At 48.7% G+C, this 21,861-nt stretch overlaps 11 non-coding genes across 11 annotated transcripts; all 11 read left to right on the top strand.

Annotated features, from left to right (window-relative positions):
• The first annotated feature begins 5,651 nt into the window (after nt 1–5,651).
• TRNAP-AGG (transfer RNA proline (anticodon AGG)) lies at nt 5,652–5,723 on the top strand. The gene has a single exon. It is a non-coding gene; the product is annotated as a tRNA-Pro (tRNA).
• A 388-nt stretch (nt 5,724–6,111) lies between these two features.
• On the top strand, nt 6,112–6,184 carry TRNAV-CAC (transfer RNA valine (anticodon CAC)). Its single transcript has one exon. It is a non-coding gene; the product is annotated as a tRNA-Val (tRNA).
• Nucleotides 6,185–6,491: 307 nt separating this feature from the next.
• On the top strand, nt 6,492–6,603 carry TRNAL-CAA (transfer RNA leucine (anticodon CAA)). Its single transcript has 2 exons — nt 6,492–6,529; nt 6,558–6,603. It is a non-coding gene; the product is annotated as a tRNA-Leu (tRNA).
• A 6,197-nt stretch (nt 6,604–12,800) lies between these two features.
• On the top strand, nt 12,801–12,872 carry TRNAP-AGG (transfer RNA proline (anticodon AGG)). Its single transcript has one exon. It is a non-coding gene; the product is annotated as a tRNA-Pro (tRNA).
• Nucleotides 12,873–13,260: 388 nt separating this feature from the next.
• TRNAV-CAC (transfer RNA valine (anticodon CAC)) lies at nt 13,261–13,333 on the top strand. The gene has a single exon. It is a non-coding gene; the product is annotated as a tRNA-Val (tRNA).
• Nucleotides 13,334–13,640: 307 nt separating this feature from the next.
• TRNAL-CAA (transfer RNA leucine (anticodon CAA)) lies at nt 13,641–13,752 on the top strand. Its single transcript has 2 exons — nt 13,641–13,678; nt 13,707–13,752. It is a non-coding gene; the product is annotated as a tRNA-Leu (tRNA).
• A 3,091-nt stretch (nt 13,753–16,843) lies between these two features.
• Nucleotides 16,844–16,916, top strand: TRNAV-CAC (transfer RNA valine (anticodon CAC)). Its single transcript has one exon. It is a non-coding gene; the product is annotated as a tRNA-Val (tRNA).
• Nucleotides 16,917–17,223: 307 nt separating this feature from the next.
• Nucleotides 17,224–17,335, top strand: TRNAL-CAA (transfer RNA leucine (anticodon CAA)). Its single transcript has 2 exons — nt 17,224–17,261; nt 17,290–17,335. It is a non-coding gene; the product is annotated as a tRNA-Leu (tRNA).
• A 2,621-nt stretch (nt 17,336–19,956) lies between these two features.
• TRNAP-AGG (transfer RNA proline (anticodon AGG)) lies at nt 19,957–20,028 on the top strand. Its single transcript has one exon. It is a non-coding gene; the product is annotated as a tRNA-Pro (tRNA).
• Nucleotides 20,029–20,416: 388 nt separating this feature from the next.
• TRNAV-CAC (transfer RNA valine (anticodon CAC)) lies at nt 20,417–20,489 on the top strand. The gene has a single exon. It is a non-coding gene; the product is annotated as a tRNA-Val (tRNA).
• A 307-nt stretch (nt 20,490–20,796) lies between these two features.
• Nucleotides 20,797–20,908, top strand: TRNAL-CAA (transfer RNA leucine (anticodon CAA)). The gene is made up of 2 exons: nt 20,797–20,834; nt 20,863–20,908. It is a non-coding gene; the product is annotated as a tRNA-Leu (tRNA).
• Nucleotides 20,909–21,861: the final 953 nt, after the last annotated feature.

The following is a 21,861-nucleotide window of genomic DNA, read 5'->3' as shown; positions in this document are numbered from 1 at the left end:
AGTGTTTCAGGCCTATGAGCCACTAATATAAATCTCGCCTGATCGAGCCCTGATCAAGCAAGTGTGCTTGAATCCAAGAGGCATGCTCCTCTGGCTCAAGAGCTAGCAGGCCCTTCAGTGCTTCTGGTTGGGAAGTCTAAGGTGCAAGGGTCCATGACTTGCAGCGGGTTACAACTACCAGAAAGGGTCTGCTTTTCACATCAGTGCCCTAGTTCAGCTCACTGGCACAGGGCATTTTGACTACCTCTTGCCTTGCTAGAGACAAACAAAAAATCCTTGACAGAAAACATCAATTGCTATGGCACGCTTAGAGAGAGAGAGCCTCCAAATGGCCCTGCTTTTCGGAAAGACGCTTCAGAAGATGTTTCAAATGACTATGCAGCGGCAGTCTAGTTGGTATAGGGGTATGATTCTCGCTTCGGGTGTGAGAGGACCTCGGTTCAAATCCCAGACAAACCCCTACCTTTATAGGTTCAGTCTGTGTTTTAAACAGGAGTATTTCTGCTTTTCACTCTTGTAAGATGTCATGTTGCAATGCAATACATGCTTTATACTGGCGTCGAGACGGTTCAGCATCATGAAGGTATGCGAGATTTCTTTGCAACTGCTTTTCTGTGCTGGAGCAGCAGTGCTCGTAGGAACATTAAATGCACAGTGCTTCTCCATGGTAATTTCGGGTCCAGTTCTGAAATCACCTCTTGGAATGAAAGTGATCCCAGTTCCTTTCTTCCAAGGGAAGAGATCGTGTTCCGGAAGGCTCAGCTTTGAGCGTCATGAACATTGGCCCTCATCCTTGCATCCCAGTCCAATGCATAGCCACATAAAGCAAGCAGGTGTGTCTGTTTCCATAGTGTGGTGGTTCCAGTACAATGCATAGCCACATGAAGCAAGCCGGCAAGTGTGTCTGTTTGTCTAGTGTAGTGGTTATCATGCGCACCTCACATGCGAAAGGTCCCTGGTTCTAGTCGCTGGGCTTTTTCACAGTATTTGCATTTCCTGCCTCACCTGACAGGCAAGCTGAGATAAAAGAGACTGTGTCTATCCCTCACCATCGTGAGGTACTACGCTCCTGGGGCATCTGTCACAGCTCACCAAGAGGAGTTGCGCCAGCTTACGGCAGTCAGTTGCTCACTGTTTGACCTTTGCAATGAAGCCTGAGCCTACAGCATTCAAGCCAGCCAAGGAATGAAGGTACGAGAGCGAAAATAGCTTTCCTGCCCTCACCAAGAACACACACCTTGAGCAAATAAAGTGCCAGACTTACAAGGCCCTATCGCCACCGGAGCATCACTTTTAGTGACGCCCCGGTGGCACTGCGCGGTATTTACAAGATGGCGTTCAGCCACTTTTTGTGGCCTAACACCACCTTGTAAATACGGCCCCTTAGCACGCAGCGCGTTCCCTGGAAGGGGCGTGCAATGGGTGTTGTTGGGAGTGTGCCACAGCAACACCATAGCATTTTGATGCTGCTCCAGATTTAGGAGTTGGCGTAAATCTGCGTCAGCGCCAAAATCCAACGCCATCCCAGGGGTGTCGTTAGAGTGGCACACTGAGGAGAAATGTTTTCATTTCTCCTTGTTTTTGCTCTTTCTATGTGTGATGCATTCTGCAGCACACATAGAAGTAAGAGCAAATCACCATTGAAGATTTTTTTTTTGGGCAGGAAGGTGTCCCTTCCTGCACAAAAACAATTTCCCCCTCAACGCAGTCATCCTTGTACCATGGTGCAAGAACGGCTGCGTTGGCGCTCAGCAGCTAATTTAGAGCTGGCGCAGGGGGAAGCACAGGGGTGCGCTGTATTCTACTAAATACAACGCTTCCCTGCATTTTGAAAATGACGGCGCGTGGGGCTTGCAAATTTGGCACAGCGTCGCGCTTAGTCATTTTCTTGTAAATCTGGGCCAAAATGTCTAAAGGATAGAGGCTTTTTATGTCATGTTCGATGAAGACCATGCAAATGACTCTAGTCGTACTGCAGAAGAGAGCACCATGTGCAGTTTCTTGCTTTGGGATGTAGTCTCCCACTCTCTGTCACCAACCCTCCGAGCAGGGTCGGAGCCGTTGCGTTTCTCTGCCCAGGCTCGTTGGTCTAGGGGTATGATTCTCGCTTAGGGTGCGAGAGGTCCCGGATTCAAATCCCGGACGAGCCCATTTTAGCGGAAAACAATCAAATCCTGCTCAAAATACACAACCCCTCAACATTTCTCATTCCACTCGAAGCATTGTTGCGCAAAACATATTTTTTGCCTCAGGCGAAAAATGGATTACAATGCCTTGGCTTCCTTCCTGCTTGCTCTCAGTGCGCCCTGTGTGATGATTTCACAGGCTCTCCTTCCTGGCATTTAGGCATCAGATATTTGTCTGTCTCTGCCCGCAGCTGTGGGATTTTTCAGGACGTCTGAGTGTATGCATGCTGGCTGACACCGCTGCAATTTTCACACTTACCCCTCGCATTCCGAGCAACTGCTGATAAAGTATAGAGGAAATCGTGCAAACATATGAGGGGAACTGTGCTCCTTCAGTCAAACCAGCAAGCTTGTTTCTGTAGTGTAGTGGTTATCACGTTTGCGTCACACGCGAAAGGTCCCCGGTTCGAGACTGGGCAGAAACACTTGCCAGCAGCAGCTTTTGTGTTTGCTCCCTAAAAACCTCAGTCTCTCTCAATGCACACTTAGACAGAAATGACCTTTAAAAACTTGTGACCTGTGTAAAACGTGCTTTACTATTGCAGGACGCTAAAAAGTTATCTGCATCCCTCGGTGGTCGTGCATGTGCATTGTTTCTTGTTCTGTTTTTTTTTTTTTCTTGGCCATGTTATATTGTGGGGCCTTTAAAGCTGTGACTTTGATAGGAACATTGCAAGCGGCAAAATCAACAAGTGCAGACTGAAGAGTCCGACCTGCACACTGTTTTGGCTGTCAGGATGGCCGAGTGGTCTAAGGCACCAGACTCAAGAGAGCTTGATCTTCAGTTGAAGCTGAGCCTTCTGGTCTCTTCATGGAGGCGTGGGTTCAAATCCCACTTCTGACAGGTGTATTTTCTTCCCTTAAATCTTGCTCTGCTTGCAGAGCCAGCTCCTCACACCACTATCTTTGGAAGCTGCTGTGGCATGTGAGGAGAAATCCACCAACCCATCGGCTGGGCCCTCAATCAAAATTCTGTGTATTACTGGAAGGGGCGTCTCAGGCACACCTTCTGTTAGAGCTGCACTTTATGACAGTAACTACCATGCTGGTTTCTACTTAAGCAGTTGATTCTATCGTTTGAAGTGAGGCTCTCCTGCCACCTTTTGGGCAAAGAAGACACTGCCCCTGCAACAACACAGGCAGACAAGCTCAAACTAGGTTTCTTGGTTAGGTGGGCGGAGCATATTGGCAATGGTGCCTCCTCGTGACTTGCAATTTACATGAAGAAGACAGAGAGGCAGCTGGGAGTAGGCAGTACCCATGAACCCCTGAACACTGTCTTGCGACTAGCACACAATTCTGAAATGAGGCGGGGGAAAGGAGGTGATTTCCCCATCAAGGGCCATTCCGGGAAATCAGCCACCCTGCGTCTCCCAGGTGAGTGTTTCAGGCCTATGAGCCACTAATATAAATCTCGCCTGATCGAGCCCTGATCAAGCAAGTGTGCTTGAATCCAAGAGGCATGCTCCTCTGGCTCAAGAGCTAGCAGGCCCTTCAGTGCTTCTGGTTGGGAAGTCTAAGGTGCAAGGGTCCATGACTTGCAGCGGGTTACAACTACCAGAAAGGGTCTGCTTTTCACATCAGTGCCCTAGTTCAGCTCACTGGCACAGGGCATTTTGACTACCTCTTGCCTTGCTAGAGACAAACAAAAAATCCTTGACAGAAAACATCAATTGCTATGGCACGCTTAGAGAGAGAGAGCCTCCAAATGGCCCTGCTTTTCGGAAAGACGCTTCAGAAGATGTTTCAAATGACTATGCAGCGGCAGTCTAGTTGGTATAGGGGTATGATTCTCGCTTCGGGTGTGAGAGGACCTCGGTTCAAATCCCAGACAAACCCCTACCTTTATAGGTTCAGTCTGTGTTTTAAACAGGAGTATTTCTGCTTTTCACTCTTGTAAGATGTCATGTTGCAATGCAATACATGCTTTATACTGGCGTCGAGACGGTTCAGCATCATGAAGGTATGCGAGATTTCTTTGCAACTGCTTTTCTGTGCTGGAGCAGCAGTGCTCGTAGGAACATTAAATGCACAGTGCTTCTCCATGGTAATTTCGGGTCCAGTTCTGAAATCACCTCTTGGAATGAAAGTGATCCCAGTTCCTTTCTTCCAAGGGAAGAGATCGTGTTCCGGAAGGCTCAGCTTTGAGCGTCATGAACATTGGCCCTCATCCTTGCATCCCAGTCCAATGCATAGCCACATAAAGCAAGCAGGTGTGTCTGTTTCCATAGTGTGGTGGTTCCAGTACAATGAATAGCCACATGAAGCAAGCCGGCAAGTGTGTCTGTTTGTCTAGTGTAGTGGTTATCATGCGCACCTCACATGCGAAAGGTCCCTGGTTCTAGTCGCTGGGCTTTTTCACAGTATTTGCATTTCCTGCCTCACCTGACAGGCAAGCTGAGATAAAAGAGACTGTGTCTATCCCTCACCATCGTGAGGTACTACGCTCCTGGGGCATCTGTCACAGCTCACCAAGAGGAGTTGCGCCAGCTTACGGCAGTCAGTTGCTCACTGTTTGACCTTTGCAATGAAGCCTGAGCCTACAGCATTCAAGCCAGCCAAGGAAGGAAGGTACGAGAGCGAAAATAGCTTTCCTGCCCTCACCAAGAACACACACCTTGAGCAAATAAAGTGCCAGACTTACAAGGCCCTATCGCCACCGGAGCATCACTTTTAGTGACGCCCCGGTGGCACTACGCACTGCGCGGTATTTACAAGATGGCGTTCAGCCACTTTTTGTGGCCTAACACCACCTTGTAAATACGGCCCCTTAGCACGCAGCGCGTTCCCTGGAAGGGGCGTGCAATGGGTGTTGTTGGGAGTGTGCCACAGCAACACCATAGCATTTTGATGCTGCTCCAGATTTAGGAGTTGGCGTAAATCTGCGTCAGCGCCAAAATCCAACGCCATCCCAGGGGTGTCGTTAGAGTGGCACACTGAGGAGAAATGTTTTCATTTCTCCTTGTTTTTGCTCTTTCTATGTGTGATGCATTCTGCAGCACACATAGAAGTAAGAGCAAATCACCATTGAAGATTTTTTTTTTGGGCAGGAAGGTGTCCCTTCCTGCACAAAAACAATTTCCCCCTCAACGCAGTCATCCTTGTACCATGGTGCAAGAACGGCTGCGTTGGCGCTCAGCAGCTAATTTAGAGCTGGCGCAGGGGGAAGCACAGGGGTGCGCTGTATTCTACTAAATACGGCGCTTCCCTGCATTTTGAAAATGACGGCGCGTGGGGCTTGCAAATTTGGCACAGCGTCGCGCTTAGTCATTTTCTTGTAAATCTGGGCCAAAATATCTAAAGGATAGAGGCTTTTTATGTCATGTTCGATGAAGACCATGCAAATGACTCGCGTCGTACTGCAGAAGAGAGCACCATGTGCAGTTTCTTGCTTTGGGATGTAGTCTCCCACTCTCTGTCACCAACCCTCCGAGCAGGGTCGGAGCCGTTGCATTTCTGTTCCCAGGCTCGTTGGTCTAGGGGTATGATTCTCGCTTAGGGTGCGAGAGGTCCCAGGTTCAAATCCCGGACGAGCCCATTTTAGCGGAAAACAATCAAATCCTGCTCAAAATACACAACCCATCAACATTTCTCATTCCACTCGAAGCATTGTTGCGCAAAACATATTTTTTGCCTCAGGCGATAAATGGATTACAATGCCTTGGCTTCCTTCCTGCTTGCTCTCAGTGCGCCCTGTGTGATGATTTCACAGGCTCTCCTTCCTGGCATTTAGGCATCAGATATTTGTCTGTCTCTGCCCGCAGCTGTGGGATTTTTCAGGACGTCTGAGTGTATGCATGCTGGCTGACACCGCTGCAATTTTCACACTTACCCCTCGCATTCCAAGCAACTGCTGATAAAGTATAGAGGAAATCGTGCAAACATATGAGGGGAACTGTGCTCCTTCAGTCAAACCAGCAAGCTTGTTTCTGTAGTGTAGTGGTTATCACGTTCGCCTCACACGCGAAAGGTCCCCGGTTCGAGACTGGGCAGAAACACTTGGCAGCAGCAGCTTTTGTGTTTGCTCCCTAAAACCTCAGTCTCTCTCAATGCACACTTAGACAGAAATGACCTTTAAAAACTTGTGACCTGTGTAAAACATGCTTTACTATTGCAGGACGCTAAAAAGTTATCTGCATCCCTCGGTGGTCGTGCATGTGCATTGTTTCTTGTTCTGTTTTTTTTTTTTTTTCTTGGCCATGTTATATTGTGGGGCCTTTAAAGCTGTGACTTTGATAGGAACATTGCAAGCGGCAAAATCAACAAGTGCAGACTGAAGAGTCCGACCTGCACACTGTTTTGGCTGTCAGGATGGCCGAGTGGTCTAAGGCGCCAGACTCAAGAGAGCTTGATCTTCAGTGAAGCTGAGCCTTCTGGTCTCTTCATGGAGGCGTGGGTTCAAATCCCACTTCTGACAGGTGTATTTTCTTCCCTTAAATCTTGCTCTGCTTGCAGAGCCAGCTCCTCACACCACTATCTTTGGAAGCTGCTGTGGCATGTGAGGAGAAATCCACCAACCCATCGGCGGGGCCCTCAATCAAAATTCTGTGTATTACTGGAAGGGGCGTCTCAGGCACACCTTCTGTTAGAGCTGCACTTTATGACAGTAACTACCATGCTGGTTTCTACTTAAGCAGTTGATTCTATCGTTTGAAGTGAGGCTCTCCTGCCACCTTTTGGGCAAAGAAGACACTGCCCCTGCAACAACACAGGCAGACAAGCTCAAACTAGGTTTCTTGGTTAGGTGGGCGGAGCATATTGGCAATGGTGCCTCCTCGTGACTTGCAATTTACATGAAGAAGACAGAGAGGCAGCTGGGAGTAGGCAGTACCCATGAACCCCTGAACACTGTCTTGCGACTAGCACACAATTCTGAAATGAGGCGGGGGAAAGGAGGTGATTTCCCCATCAAGGGCCATTCCGGGAAATCAGCCACCCTGCGTCTCCCAGGTGAGTGTTTCAGGCCTATGAGCCACTAATATAAATCTCGCCTGATCGAGCCCTGATCAAGCAAGTGTGCTTGAATCCAAGAGGCATGCTCCTCTGGCTCAAGAGCTAGCAGGCCCTTCAGTGCTTCTGGTTGGGAAGTCTAAGGTGCAAGGGTCCATGACTTGCAGCGGGTTACAACTACCAGAAAGGGTCTGCTTTTCACATCAGTGCCCTAGTTCAGCTCACTGGCACAGGGCATTTTGACTACCTCTTGCCTTGCTAGAGACAAACAAAAAATCCTTGACAGAAAACATCAATTGCTATGGCACGCTTAGAGAGAGAGAGCCTCCAAATGGCCCTGCTTTTCGGAAAGACGCTTCAGAAGATGTTTCAAATGACTATGCAGCGGCAGTCTAGTTGGTATAGGGGTATGATTCTCGCTTCGGGTGTGAGAGGACCTCGGTTCAAATCCCAGACAAACCCCTACCTTTATAGGTTCAGTCTGTGTTTTAAACAGGAGTATTTCTGCTTTTCACTCTTGTAAGATGTCATGTTGCAATGCAATACATGCTTTATACTGGCGTCGAGACGGTTCAGCATCATGAAGGTATGCGAGATTTCTTTGCAACTGCTTTTCTGTGCTGGAGCAGCAGTGCTCGTAGGAACATTAAATGCACAGTGCTTCTCCATGGTAATTTCGGGTCCAGTTCTGAAATCACCTCTTGGAATGAAAGTGATCCCAGTTCCTTTCTTCCAAGGGAAGAGATCGTGTTCCGGAAGGCTCAGCTTTGAGCGTCATGAACATTGGCCCTCATCCTTGCATCCCAGTCCAATGCATAGCCACATAAAGCAAGCAGGTGTGTCTGTTTCCATAGTGTGGTGGTTCCAGTACAATGCATAGCCACATGAAGCAAGCCGGCAAGTGTGTCTGTTTGTCTAGTGTAGTGGTTATCATGCGCACCTCACATGCGAAAGGTCCCTGGTTCTAGTCGCTGGGCTTTTTCACAGTATTTGCATTTCCTGCCTCACCTGACAGGCAAGCTGAGATAAAAGAGACTGTGTCTATCCCTCACCATCGTGAGGTACTACGCTCCTGGGGCATCTGTCACAGCTCACCAAGAGGAGTTGCGCCAGCTTACGGCAGTCAGTTGCTCACTGTTTGACCTTTGCAATGAAGCCTGAGCCTACAGCATTCAAGCCAGCCAAGGAATGAAGGTACGAGAGCGAAAATAGCTTTCCTGCCCTCACCAAGAACACACACCTTGAGCAAATAAAGTGCCAGACTTACAAGGCCCTATCGCCACCGGAGCATCACTTTTAGTGACGCCCCGGTGGCACTGCGCGGTATTTACAAGATGGCGTTCAGCCACTTTTTGTGGCCTAACACCACCTTGTAAATACGGCCCCTTAGCACGCAGCGCGTTCCCTGGAAGGGGCGTGCAATGGGTGTTGTTGGGAGTGTGCCACAGCAACACCATAGCATTTTGATGCTGCTCCAGATTTAGGAGTTGGCGTAAATCTGCGTCAGCGCCAAAATCCAACGCCATCCCAGGGGTGTCGTTAGAGTGGCACACTGAGGAGAAATGTTTTCATTTCTCCTTGTTTTTGCTCTTTCTATGTGTGATGCATTCTGCAGCACACATAGAAGTAAGAGCAAATCACCATTGAAGATTTTTTTTTTGGGCAGGAAGGTGTCCCTTCCTGCACAAAAACAATTTCCCCCTCAACGCAGTCATCCTTGTACCATGGTGCAAGAACGGCTGCGTTGGCGCTCAGCAGCTAATTTAGAGCTGGCGCAGGGGGAAGCACAGGGGTGCGCTGTATTCTACTAAATACAACGCTTCCCTGCATTTTGAAAATGACGGCGCGTGGGGCTTGCAAATTTGGCACAGCGTCGCGCTTAGTCATTTTCTTGTAAATCTGGGCCAAAATGTCTAAAGGATAGAGGCTTTTTATGTCATGTTCGATGAAGACCATGCAAATGACTCTAGTCGTACTGCAGAAGAGAGCACCATGTGCAGTTTCTTGCTTTGGGATGTAGTCTCCCACTCTCTGTCACCAACCCTCCGAGCAGGGTCGGAGCCGTTGCGTTTCTCTGCCCAGGCTCGTTGGTCTAGGGGTATGATTCTCGCTTAGGGTGCGAGAGGTCCCGGATTCAAATCCCGGACGAGCCCATTTTAGCGGAAAACAATCAAATCCTGCTCAAAATACACAACCCCTCAACATTTCTCATTCCACTCGAAGCATTGTTGCGCAAAACATATTTTTTGCCTCAGGCGAAAAATGGATTACAATGCCTTGGCTTCCTTCCTGCTTGCTCTCAGTGCGCCCTGTGTGATGATTTCACAGGCTCTCCTTCCTGGCATTTAGGCATCAGATATTTGTCTGTCTCTGCCCGCAGCTGTGGGATTTTTCAGGACGTCTGAGTGTATGCATGCTGGCTGACACCGCTGCAATTTTCACACTTACCCCTCGCATTCCGAGCAACTGCTGATAAAGTATAGAGGAAATCGTGCAAACATATGAGGGGAACTGTGCTCCTTCAGTCAAACCAGCAAGCTTGTTTCTGTAGTGTAGTGGTTATCACGTTTGCGTCACACGCGAAAGGTCCCCGGTTCGAGACTGGGCAGAAACACTTGCCAGCAGCAGCTTTTGTGTTTGCTCCCTAAAAACCTCAGTCTCTCTCAATGCACACTTAGACAGAAATGACCTTTAAAAACTTGTGACCTGTGTAAAACGTGCTTTACTATTGCAGGACGCTAAAAAGTTATCTGCATCCCTCGGTGGTCGTGCATGTGCATTGTTTCTTGTTCTGTTTTTTTTTTTTTCTTGGCCATGTTATATTGTGGGGCCTTTAAAGCTGTGACTTTGATAGGAACATTGCAAGCGGCAAAATCAACAAGTGCAGACTGAAGAGTCCGACCTGCACACTGTTTTGGCTGTCAGGATGGCCGAGTGGTCTAAGGCACCAGACTCAAGAGAGCTTGATCTTCAGTTGAAGCTGAGCCTTCTGGTCTCTTCATGGAGGCGTGGGTTCAAATCCCACTTCTGACAGGTGTATTTTCTTCCCTTAAATCTTGCTCTGCTTGCAGAGCCAGCTCCTCACACCACTATCTTTGGAAGCTGCTGTGGCATGTGAGGAGAAATCCACCAACCCATCGGCTGGGCCCTCAATCAAAATTCTGTGTATTACTGGAAGGGGCGTCTCAGGCACACCTTCTGTTAGAGCTGCACTTTATGACAGTAACTACCATGCTGGTTTCTACTTAAGCAGTTGATTCTATCGTTTGAAGTGAGGCTCTCCTGCCACCTTTTGGGCAAAGAAGACACTGCCCCTGCAACAACACAGGCAGACAAGCTCAAACTAGGTTTCTTGGTTAGGTGGGCGGAGCATATTGGCAATGGTGCCTCCTCGTGACTTGCAATTTACATGAAGAAGACAGAGAGGCAGCTGGGAGTAGGCAGTACCCATGAACCCCTGAACACTGTCTTGCGACTAGCACACAATTCTGAAATGAGGCGGGGGAAAGGAGGTGATTTCCCCATCAAGGGCCATTCCGGGAAATCAGCCACCCTGCGTCTCCCAGGTGAGTGTTTCAGGCCTATGAGCCACTAATATAAATCTCGCCTGATCGAGCCTGATTGAGCGCTGATCAAGCAAGTGTGCTTGAATCCAAGAGGCATGCTCCTCTGGCTCAAGAGCTAGCAGGCCCTTCAGTGCTTCTGGTTGGGAAGTCTAAGGTGCAAGGGTCCATGACTTGCAGCGGGTTACAACTACCAGAAAGGGTCTGCTTTTCACATCAGTGCCCTAGTTCAGCTCACTGGCACAGGGCATTTTGACTACCTCTTGCCTTGCTAGAGACAAACAAAAAATCCTTGACAGAAAACATCAATTGCTATGGCACGCTTAGAGAGAGAGAGCCTCCAAATGGCCCTGCTTTTCGGAAAGACGCTTCAGAAGATGTTTCAAATGACTATGCAGCGGCAGTCAAGTTGGTATAGTGGTATGATTCTCGCTTCGGGTGTGAGAGGACCTCGGTTCAAATCCCAGACAAACCCCTACCTTTATAGGTTCAGTCTGTGTTTTAAACAGGAGTATTTCTGCTTTTCACTCTTGTAAGATGTCATGTTGCAATGCAATACATGCTTTATACTGGCGTCGAGACGGTTCAGCATCATGAAGGTATGCGAGATTTCTTTGCAACTGCTTTTCTGTGCTGGAGCAGCAGTGCTCGTAGGAACATTAAATGCACAGTGCTTCTCCATGGTAATTTCGGGTCCAGTTCTGAAATCACCTCTTGGAATGAAAGTGATCCCAGTTCCTTTCTTCCAAGGGAAGAGATCGTGTTCCGGAAGGCTCAGCTTTGAGCGTCATGAACATTGGCCCTCATCCTTGCATCCCAGTCCAATGCATAGCCACATAAAGCAAGCAGGTGTGTCTGTTTCCATAGTGTGGTGGTTCCAGTACAATGCATAGCCACATGAAGCAAGCCGGCAAGTGTGTCTGTTTGTCTAGTGTAGTGGTTATCATGCGCACCTCACATGCGAAAGGTCCCTGGTTCTAGTCGCTGGGCTTTTTCACAGTATTTGCATTTCCTGCCTCACCTGACAGGCAAGCTGAGATAAAAGAGACTGTGTCTATCCCTCACCATCGTGAGGCACTACGCTCCTGGGGCATCTGTCACAGCTCACCAAGAGGAGTTGCGCCAGCTTACGGCAGTCAGTTGCTCACTGTTTGACCTTTGCAATGAAGCCTGAGCCTACAGCATTCAAGCCAGCCAAGGAAGGAAGGTACGAGAGCGAAAATAGCTTTCCTGCCCTCACCAAGAACACACACCTTGAGCAAATAAAGTGCCAGACTTACAAGGCCCTATCGCCACCGGAGCATCACTTTTAGTGACGCCCCGGTGGCACTACGCACTGCGCGGCATTTACAAGATGGCGTTCAGCCACTTTTTGTGGCTTAACACCACCTTGTAAATACGGCCCCTTAGCACGCAGCGCGTTCCCTGGAAGGGGCGTGCAATGGGTGTTGTTGGGAGTGTGCCACAGCAACACCATAGCATTTTGATGCTGCTCCAGATTTAGGAGTTGGCGTAAATCTGCGTCAGCACCAAAATCCAACGCCATCCCAGGGGTGTCGTTAGAGTGGCGCACTGAGGAGAAATGTTTTCATTTCTCCTTGTTTTTGCTCTTTCTATGTGTGATGCATTCTGCAGCACACATAGAAGTAAGAGCAAATCACCATTGAAGATTTTTTTTTGGGGCAGGAAGGTGTCCCTTCCTGCACAAAAACAATTTCCCCCTCAACGCAGTCATCGTTGTACCATGGTGCAAGAACGGCTGCGTTGGCGCTCAGCAGCTAATTTAGAGCTGGCGCAGGGGGAAGCACAGGGGTGCGCTGTATTCTACTAAATACGGCGCTTCCCTGCATTTTGAAAATGACGGCGCGTGGGGCTTGCAAATTTGGCACAGCGTCGCGCTTAGTCATTTTCTTGTAAATCTGGGCCAAAATGTCTAAAGGATAGAGGCTTTTTATGTCATGTTCGATGAAGACCATGCAAATGACTCTAGTCGTACTGCAGAAGAGAGCACCATGTGCAGTTTCTTGCTTTGGGATGTAGTCTCCCACTCTCTGTCACCAACCCTCCGAGCAGGGTCGGAGCCGTTGCATTTCTGTTCCCAGGCTCGTTGGTCTAGGGGTATGATTCTCGCTTAGGGTGCGAGAGGTCCCAGGTTCAAATCCCGGACGAGCCCATTTTAGCGGAAAACAATCAAATCCTGCTCAAAATACACAACCCCTCAACATTTCTCATTCCACTCGAAGCATTGTTGCGCAAAACATATTTTTTGCCTCAGGCGAAAAATGGATTACAATGCCTTGGCTTCCTTCCTGCTTGCTCTCAGTGCGCCCTGTGTGATGATTTCACAGGCTCTCCTTCCTGGCATTTAGGCATCAGATATTTGTCTGTCTCTGCCCGCAGCTGTGGGATTTTTCAGGACGTCTGAGTGTATGCATGCTGGCTGACACCGCTGCAATTTTCACACTTACCCCTCGCATTCCAAGCAACTGCTGATAAAGTATAGAGGAAATCGTGCAAACATATGAGGGGAACTGTGCTCCTTCAGTCAAACCAGCAAGCTTGTTTCTGTAGTGTAGTGGTTATCACGTTCGCCTCACACGCGAAAGGTCCCCGTTTCGAGACCGGGCAGAAACACTTGGCAGCAGCAGCTTTTGTGTTTGCTCCCTAAAACCTCAGTCTCTCTCAATGCACACTTAGACAGAAATGACCTTTAAAAACTTGTGACCTGTGTAAAACATGCTTTACTATTGCAGGACGCTAAAAAGTTATCTGCATCCCTCGGTGGTCGTACATGTGCATTGTTTCTTGTTCTGTTTTTTTTTTTTTTTCTTGGCCATGTTATATTGTGGGGCCTTTAAAGCTGTGACTTTGATAGGAACATTGCAAGCGGCAAAATCAACAAGTGCAGACTGAAGAGTCCGACCTGCACACTGTTTTGGCTGTCAGGATGGCCGAGTGGTCTAAGGCGCCAGACTCAAGAGAGCTTGATCTTCTGTGAAGCTGAGCCTTCTGGTCTCTTCATGGAGGCGTGGGTTCAAATCCCACTTCTGACAGGTGTATTTTCTTCCCTTAAATCTTGCTCTGCTTGCAGAGCCAGCTCCTCACACCACTATCTTTGGAAGCTGCTGTGGCATGTGAGGAGAAATCCACCAACCCATCGGCTGGGCCCTCAATCAAAATTCTGTGTATTACTGGAAGGGGCGTCTCAGGCACACCTTCTGTTAGAGCTGCACTTTATGACAGTAACTACCATGCTGGTTTCTACTTAAGCAGTTGATTCTATCGTTTGAAGTGAGGCTCTCCTGCCACCTTTTGGGCAAAGAAGACACTGCCCCTGCAACAACACAGGCAGACAAGCTCAAACTAGGTTTCTTGGTTAGGTGGGCGGAGCATATTGGCAATGGTGCCTCCTCGTGACTTGCAATTTACATGAAGAAGACAGAGAGGCAGCTGGGAGTAGGCAGTACCCATGAACCCCTGAACACTGTCTTGCGACTAGCACACAATTCTGAAATGAGGCGGGGGAAAGGAGGTGATTTCCCCATCAAGGGCCATTCCGGGAAATCAGCCACCCTGCGTCTCCCAGGTGAGTGTTTCAGGCCTATGAGCCACTAATATAAATCTCGCCTGATCGAGCCTGATTGAGCGCTGATCAAGCAAGTGTGCTTGAATCCAAGAGGCATGCTCCTCTGGCTCAAGAGCTAGCAGGCCCTTCAGTGCTTCTGGTTGGGAAGTCTAAGGTGCAAGGGTCCATGACTTGCAGCGGGTTACAACTACCAGAAAGGGTCTGCTTTTCACATCAGTGCCCTAGTTCAGCTCACTGGCACAGGGCATTTTGACTACCTCTTGCCTTGCTAGAGACAAACAAAAAATCCTTGACAGAAAACATCAATTGCTATGGCACGCTTAGAGAGAGAGAGCCTCCAAATGGCCCTGCTTTTCGGAAAGACGCTTCAGAAGATGTTTCAAATGACTATGCAGCGGCAGTCTAGTTGGTATAGGGGTATGATTCTCGCTTCGGGTGTGAGAGGACCTCGGTTCAAATCCCAGACAAACCCCTACCTTTATAGGTTCAGTCTGTGTTTTAAACAGGAGTATTTCTGCTTTTCACTCTTGTAAGATGTCATGTTGCAATGCAATACATGCTTTATACTGGCGTCGAGACGGTTCAGCATCATGAAGGTATGCGAGATTTCTTTGCAACTGCTTTTCTGTGCTGGAGCAGCAGTGCTCGTAGGAACATTAAATGCACAGTGCTTCTCCATGGTAATTTCGGGTCCAGTTCTGAAATCACCTCTTGGAATGAAAGTGATCCCAGTTCCTTTCTTCCAAGGGAAGAGATCGTGTTCCGGAAGGCTCAGCTTTGAGCGTCATGAACATTGGCCCTCATCCTTGCATCCCAGTCCAATGCATAGCCACATAAAGCAAGCAGGTGTGTCTGTTTCCATAGTGTGGTGGTTCCAGTACAATGCATAGCCACATGAAGCAAGCCGGCAAGTGTGTCTGTTTGTCTAGTGTAGTGGTTATCATGCGCACCTCACATGCGAAAGGTCCCTGGTTCGAGTCGCTGGGCTTTTTCACAGTATTTGCATTTCCTGCCTCACCTGACAGGCAAGCTGAGATAAAAGAGACTGTGTCTATCCCTCACCATCGTGAGGTACTACGCTCCTGGGGCATCTGTCACAGCTCACCAAGAGGAGTTGCGCCAGCTTACGGCAGTCAGTTGCTCACTGTTTGACCTTTGCAATGAAGCCTGAGCCTACAGCATTCAAACCAGCCAAGGAAGGAAGGTACGAGAGCGAAAATAGCTTTCCTGCCCTCACCAAGAACACACACCTTGAGCAAATAAAGTGCCAGACTTACAAGGCCCTATCGCCACCGGAGCATCACTTTTAGTGACGCCCCGGTGGCACTATGCACTGCGCGGTATTTACAAGATGGCGTTCAGCCACTTTTTGTGGCTTAACACCACCTTGTAAATACGGCCCCTTAGCACGCAGCGCGTTCCCTGGAAGGGGCGTGCAATGGGTGTTGTTGGGAGTGTGCCACAGCAACACCATAGCATTTTGATGCTGCTCCAGATTTAGGAGTTGGCGTAAATCTGCGTCAGCGCCAAAATCCAACGCCATCCCAGGGGTGTCGTTAGAGTGGCACACTGAGGAGAAATGTTTTCATTTCTCCTTGTTTTTGCTCTTTCTATGTGTGATGCATTCTGCAGCACACATAGAAGTAAGAGCAAATCACCATTGAAGATTTTTTTTTTGGGCAGGCAGGTGTCCCTTCCTGCACAAAAACAATTTCCCCCTCAACGCAGTCATCCTTGTACCATGGTGCAAGAACGGCTGCGTTGGCGCTCAGCAGCTAATTTAGAGCTGGCGCAGGGGGAAGCACAGGGGTGCGCTGTATTCTACTAAATACGGCGCTTCCCTTCATTTTGAAAATGACGGCGCGTGGGGCTTGCAAATTTGGCACAGCGTCGCGCTTAGTCATTTTCTTGTAAATCTGGGCCAAAATGTCTAAAGGATAGAGGCTTTTTATGTCATGTTCGATGAAGAGCATGCAAATGACTCTAGTCGTACTGCAGAAGAGAGCACCATGTGCAGTTTCTTGCTTTGGGATGTAGTCTCCCACTCTCTGTCACCAACCCTCCGAGCAGGGTCGGAGCCGTTGCTTTTCTGTGCCCAGGCTCGTTGGTCTAGGGGTATGATTCTCGCTTAGGGTGCGAAAAGTCCTGGGTTCAAATCCCGGGCGAGCCCATTTTAGCGGAAAACAATCAAATCCTGCTCAAAATACACAACCCCTCAACATTTCTCATTCCACTCGAAGCATTGTTGCGCAAAACATATATTTTGCCTCAGGCGAAAAATGGATTACAATGCCTTGGCTTCCTTCCTGCTTGCTCTCAGTGCGCCCTGTGTGATGATTTCACAGGCTCTCCTTCCTGGCATTTAGGCATCAGATATTTGTCTGTCTCTGCCCGCAGCTGTGGGATTTTTCAGGACGTCTGAGTGTATGCATGCTGGCTGACACCGCGGCAATTTTCACACTTACCCCTCGCATTCCGAGCAACTGCTGATAAAGTATAGAGGAAATTGTGCAAACATATGAGGGGAACTGTGCTCCTTCAGTCAAACTAGCAAGCTTGTTTCTGTAGTGTAGTGGTTATCACGTTCACCTCACACGCGAAAGGTCCCCGGTTCGAGACCGGGCAGAAACACTTGGCAGCAGCAGCTTTTGTGTTTGCTCCCTAAAACCTCAGTCTCTCTCAATGCACACTTAGACAGAAATGACCTTTAAAAACTTGTGACCTGTGTAAAACGTGCTTTACTATTGCAGGACGCTAAAAAGTTATCTGCATCCCTCGGTGGTCGTGCATGTGCATTGTTTCTTGTTCTGTTTTTTTTTTTTTTTCTTGGCCATGTTATATTGTGGGGCCTTTAAAGCTGTGACTTTGATAGGAACATTGCAAGCGGCAAAATCAACAAGTGCAGACTGAAGAGTCCGACCTGCACACTGTTTTGGCTGTCAGGATGGCCGAGTGGTCTAAGGCGCCAGACTCAAGAGAGCTTGATCTTCAGTGAAGCTGAGCCTTCTGGTCTCTTCATGGAGGCGTGGGTTCAAATCCCACTTCTGACATGTGTATTTTCTTCCCTTAAATCTTGCTCTGCTTGCAGAGCCAGCTCCTCACACCACTATCTTTGGAAGCTGCTGTGGCATGTGAGGAGAAATCCACCAACCCATCAGCTGGGCCCTCAATCAAAATTCTGTGTATTACTGGAAGGGGCGTCTCAGGCACACCTTCTATTAGAGCTGCACTTTTAGACAGTAACTACCATGCTGGTTTCTACTTAAGCAGTTGATTCTATCGTTTGAAGTGAGGCTCTCCCGCCACCTTTTGGGCAAAGAAGACACTGCCCCTGCAACAACACAGGCAGACAAGCTCAAACTAGGTTTCTTGGTTAGGTGGGCGGAGCATATTGGCAATGGTGCCTCCTCGTGACTTGCAATTTACATGAAGAAGACAGAGAGGCAGCTGGGAGTAGGCAGTACCCATGAACCCCTGAACACTGTCTTGCGACTAGCACACAATTCTGAAATGAGGCGGGGGAAAGGAGGTGATTTCCCCATCAAGGGCCATTCCGGGAAATCAGCCACCCTGCGTCTCCCAGGTGAGTGTTTCAGGCCTATGAGCCACTAATATAAATCTCGCCTGATCGAGCGCTGATCGAGCAAGTGTGCTTGAATGCAAGAGGCATGCTCCTCTGGCTCAAGAGATAGCAGGCCCTTCAGTGCTTTTGGTTGGGAAGTCTAAGGTGCAAGGGTCCATGACTTGCAGCGGGTTACAACTACCAGAAAGGGTCTGCTTTTCACATCAGTGCCCTCGTTCAGCTCACTGGCACAGGGCATTTTGACTACCTCTTGCCTTGCTAGAGACAAACAAAAAATCCTTGACAGAAAACATCAATTGCTATGGCACGCTTAGAAAGAGAGAGCCTCCAAATGGCCCTGCTTTTCGGAAAGACGCTTCAGAAGATGTTTCAAATGACTATGCAGCGGCAGTCAAGTTGGTATAGTGGTATGATTCTCGCTTCGGGTGTGAGAGGACCTCGGTTCAAATCCCAGACAAACCCCTACCTTTATAGGTTCAGTCTGTGTTTTAAACAGGAGTATTTCTGCTTTTCACTCTTGTAAGATGTCATGTTGCAATGCAATACATGCTTTATACTGGCGTCGAGACGGTTCAGCATCATGAAGGTATGCGAGATTTCTTTGCAACTGCTTTTCTGTGCTGGAGCAGCAGTGCTCGTAGGAACATTAAATGCACAGTGCTTCTCCATGGTAATTTCGGGTCCAGTTCTGAAATCACCTCTTGGAATGAAAGTGATCCCAGTTCCTTTCTTCCAAGGGAAGAGATCGTGTTCCGGAAGGCTCAGCTTTGAGCGTCATGAACATTGGCCCTCATCCTTGCATCCCAGTCCAATGCATAGCCACATAAAGCAAGCAGGTGTGTCTGTTTCCATAGTGTGGTGGTTCCAGTACAATGCATAGCCACATGAAGCAAGCCGGCAAGTGTGTCTGTTTGTCTAGTGTAGTGGTTATCATGCGCACCTCACATGCGAAAGGTCCCTGGTTCTAGTCGCTGGGCTTTTTCACAGTATTTGCATTTCCTGCCTCACCTGACAGGCAAGCTGAGATAAAAGAGACTGTGTCTATCCCTCACCATCGTGAGGCACTACGCTCCTGGGGCATCTGTCACAGCTCACCAAGAGGAGTTGCGCCAGCTTACGGCAGTCAGTTGCTCACTGTTTGACCTTTGCAATGAAGCCTGAGCCTACAGCATTCAAGCCAGCCAAGGAAGGAAGGTACGAGAGCGAAAATAGCTTTCCTGCCCTCACCAAGAACACACACCTTGAGCAAATAAAGTGCCAGACTTACAAGGCCCTATCGCCACCGGAGCATCACTTTTAGTGACGCCCCGGTGGCACTACGCACTGCGCGGTATTTACAAGATGGCGTTCAGCCACTTTTTGTGGCTTAACACCACCTTGTAAATACGGCCCCTTAGCACGCAGCGCGTTCCCTGGAAGGGGCGTGCAATGGGTGTTGTTGGGAGTGTGCCACAGCAACACCATAGCATTTTGATGCTGCTCCAGATTTAGGAGTTGGCGTAAATCTGCGTCAGCACCAAAATCCAACGCCATCCCAGGGGTGTCGTTAGAGTGGCGCACTGAGGAGAAATGTTTTCATTTCTCCTTGTTTTTGCTCTTTCTATGTGTGATGCATTCTGCAGCACACATAGAAGTAAGAGCAAATCACCATTGAAGATTTTTTTTTGGGGCAGGAAGGTGTCCCTTCCTGCACAAAAACAATTTCCCCCTCAACGCAGTCATCGTTGTACCATGGTGCAAGAACGGCTGCGTTGGCGCTCAGCAGCTAATTTAGAGCTGGCGCAGGGGGAAGCACAGGGGTGCGTTGTATTCTACTAAATACGGCGCTTCCCTGCATTTTGAAAATGACGGCGCGTGGGGCTTGCAAATTTGGCACAGCGTCGCGCTTAGTCATTTTCTTGTAAATCTGGGCCAAAATGTCTAAAGGATAGAGGCTTTTTATGTCATGTTCGATGAAGACCATGCAAATGACTCTAGTCGTACTGCAGAAGAGAGCACCATGTGCAGTTTCTTGCTTTGGGATGTAGTCTCCCACTCTCTGTCACCAACCCTCCGAGCAGGGTCGGAGCCGTTGCATTTCTGTTCCCAGGCTCGTTGGTCTAGGGGTATGATTCTCGCTTAGGGTGCGAGAGGTCCCAGGTTCAAATCCCGGACGAGCCCATTTTAGCGGAAAACAATCAAATCCTGCTCAAAATACACAACCCCTCAACATTTCTCATTCCACTCGAAGCATTGTTGCGCAAAACATATTTTTTGCCTCAGGCGAAAAATGGATTACAATGCCTTGGCTTCCTTCCTGCTTGCTCTCAGTGCGCCCTGTGTGATGATTTCACAGGCTCTCCTTCCTGGCATTTAGGCATCAGATATTTGTCTGTCTCTGCCCGCAGCTGTGGGATTTTTCAGGACGTCTGAGTGTATGCATGCTGGCTGACACCGCTGCAATTTTCACACTTACCCCTCGCATTCCAAGCAACTGCTGATAAAGTATAGAGGAAATCGTGCAAACATATGAGGGGAACTGTGCTCCTTCAGTCAAACCAGCAAGCTTGTTTCTGTAGTGTAGTGGTTATCACGTTCGCCTCACACGCGAAAGGTCCCCGTTTCGAGACCGGGCAGAAACACTTGGCAGCAGCAGCTTTTGTGTTTGCTCCCTAAAACCTCAGTCTCTCTCAATGCACACTTAGACAGAAATGACCTTTAAAAACTTGTGACCTGTGTAAAACATGCTTTACTATTGCAGGACGCTAAAAAGTTATCTGCATCCCTCGGTGGTCGTGCATGTGCATTGTTTCTTGTTCTGTTTTTTTTTTTTTTTCTTGGCCATGTTATATTGTGGGGCCTTTAAAGCTGTGACTTTGATAGGAACATTGCAAGCGGCAAAATCAACAAGTGCAGACTGAAGAGTCCGACCTGCACACTGTTTTGGCTGTCAGGATGGCCGAGTGGTCTAAGGCGCCAGACTCAAGAGAGCTTGATCTTCTGTGAAGCTGAGCCTTCTGGTCTCTTCATGGAGGCGTGGGTTCAAATCCCACTTCTGACAGGTGTATTTTCTTCCCTTAAATCTTGCTCTGCTTGCAGAGCCAGCTCCTCACACCACTATCTTTGGAAGCTGCTGTGGCATGTGAGGAGAAATCCACCAACCCATCGGCTGGGCCCTCAATCAAAATTCTGTGTATTACTGGAAGGGGCGTCTCAGGCACACCTTCTGTTAGAGCTGCACTTTATGACAGTAACTACCATGCTGGTTTCTACTTAAGCAGTTGATTCTATCGTTTGAAGTGAGGCTCTCCTGCCACCTTTTGGGCAAAGAAGACACTGCCCCTGCAACAACACAGGCAGACAAGCTCAAACTAGGTTTCTTGGTTAGGTGGGCGGAGCATATTGGCAATGGTGCCTCCTCGTGACTTGCAATTTACATGAAGAAGACAGAGAGGCAGCTGGGAGTAGGCAGTACCCATGAACCCCTGAACACTGTCTTGCGAATAGCACACAATTCTGAAATGAGGCGGGGGAAAGGAGGTGATTTCCCCATCAAGGGCCATTCCGGGAAATCAGCCACCCTGCGTCTCCCAGGTGAGTGTTTCAGGCCTATGAGCCACTAATATAAATCTCGCCTGATCGAGCCTGATTGAGCGCTGATCAAGCAAGTGTGCTTGAATCCAAGAGGCATGCTCCTCTGGCTCAAGAGCTAGCAGGCCCTTCAGTGCTTCTGGTTGGGAAGTCTAAGGTGCAAGGGTCCATGACTTGCAGCGGGTTACAACTACCAGAAAGGGTCTGCTTTTCACATCAGTGCCCTAGTTCAGCTCACTGGCACAGGGCATTTTGACTACCTCTTGCCTTGCTAGAGACAAACAAAAAATCCTTGACAGAAAACATCAATTGCTATGGCACGCTTAGAGAGAGAGAGCCTCCAAATGGCCCTGCTTTTCGGAAAGACGCTTCAGAAGATGTTTCAAATGACTATGCAGCGGCAGTCTAGTTGGTATAGGGGTA

This window comes from Pleurodeles waltl, chromosome 10 (genome assembly GCF_031143425.1).
Source record: "Pleurodeles waltl isolate 20211129_DDA chromosome 10, aPleWal1.hap1.20221129, whole genome shotgun sequence".
NCBI lineage: Eukaryota > Metazoa > Chordata > Amphibia > Caudata > Salamandridae > Pleurodeles > Pleurodeles waltl.
Note: the sequence above shows the minus strand (reverse complement) of the source record. Positions and strands in the feature narration are given on the sequence as shown.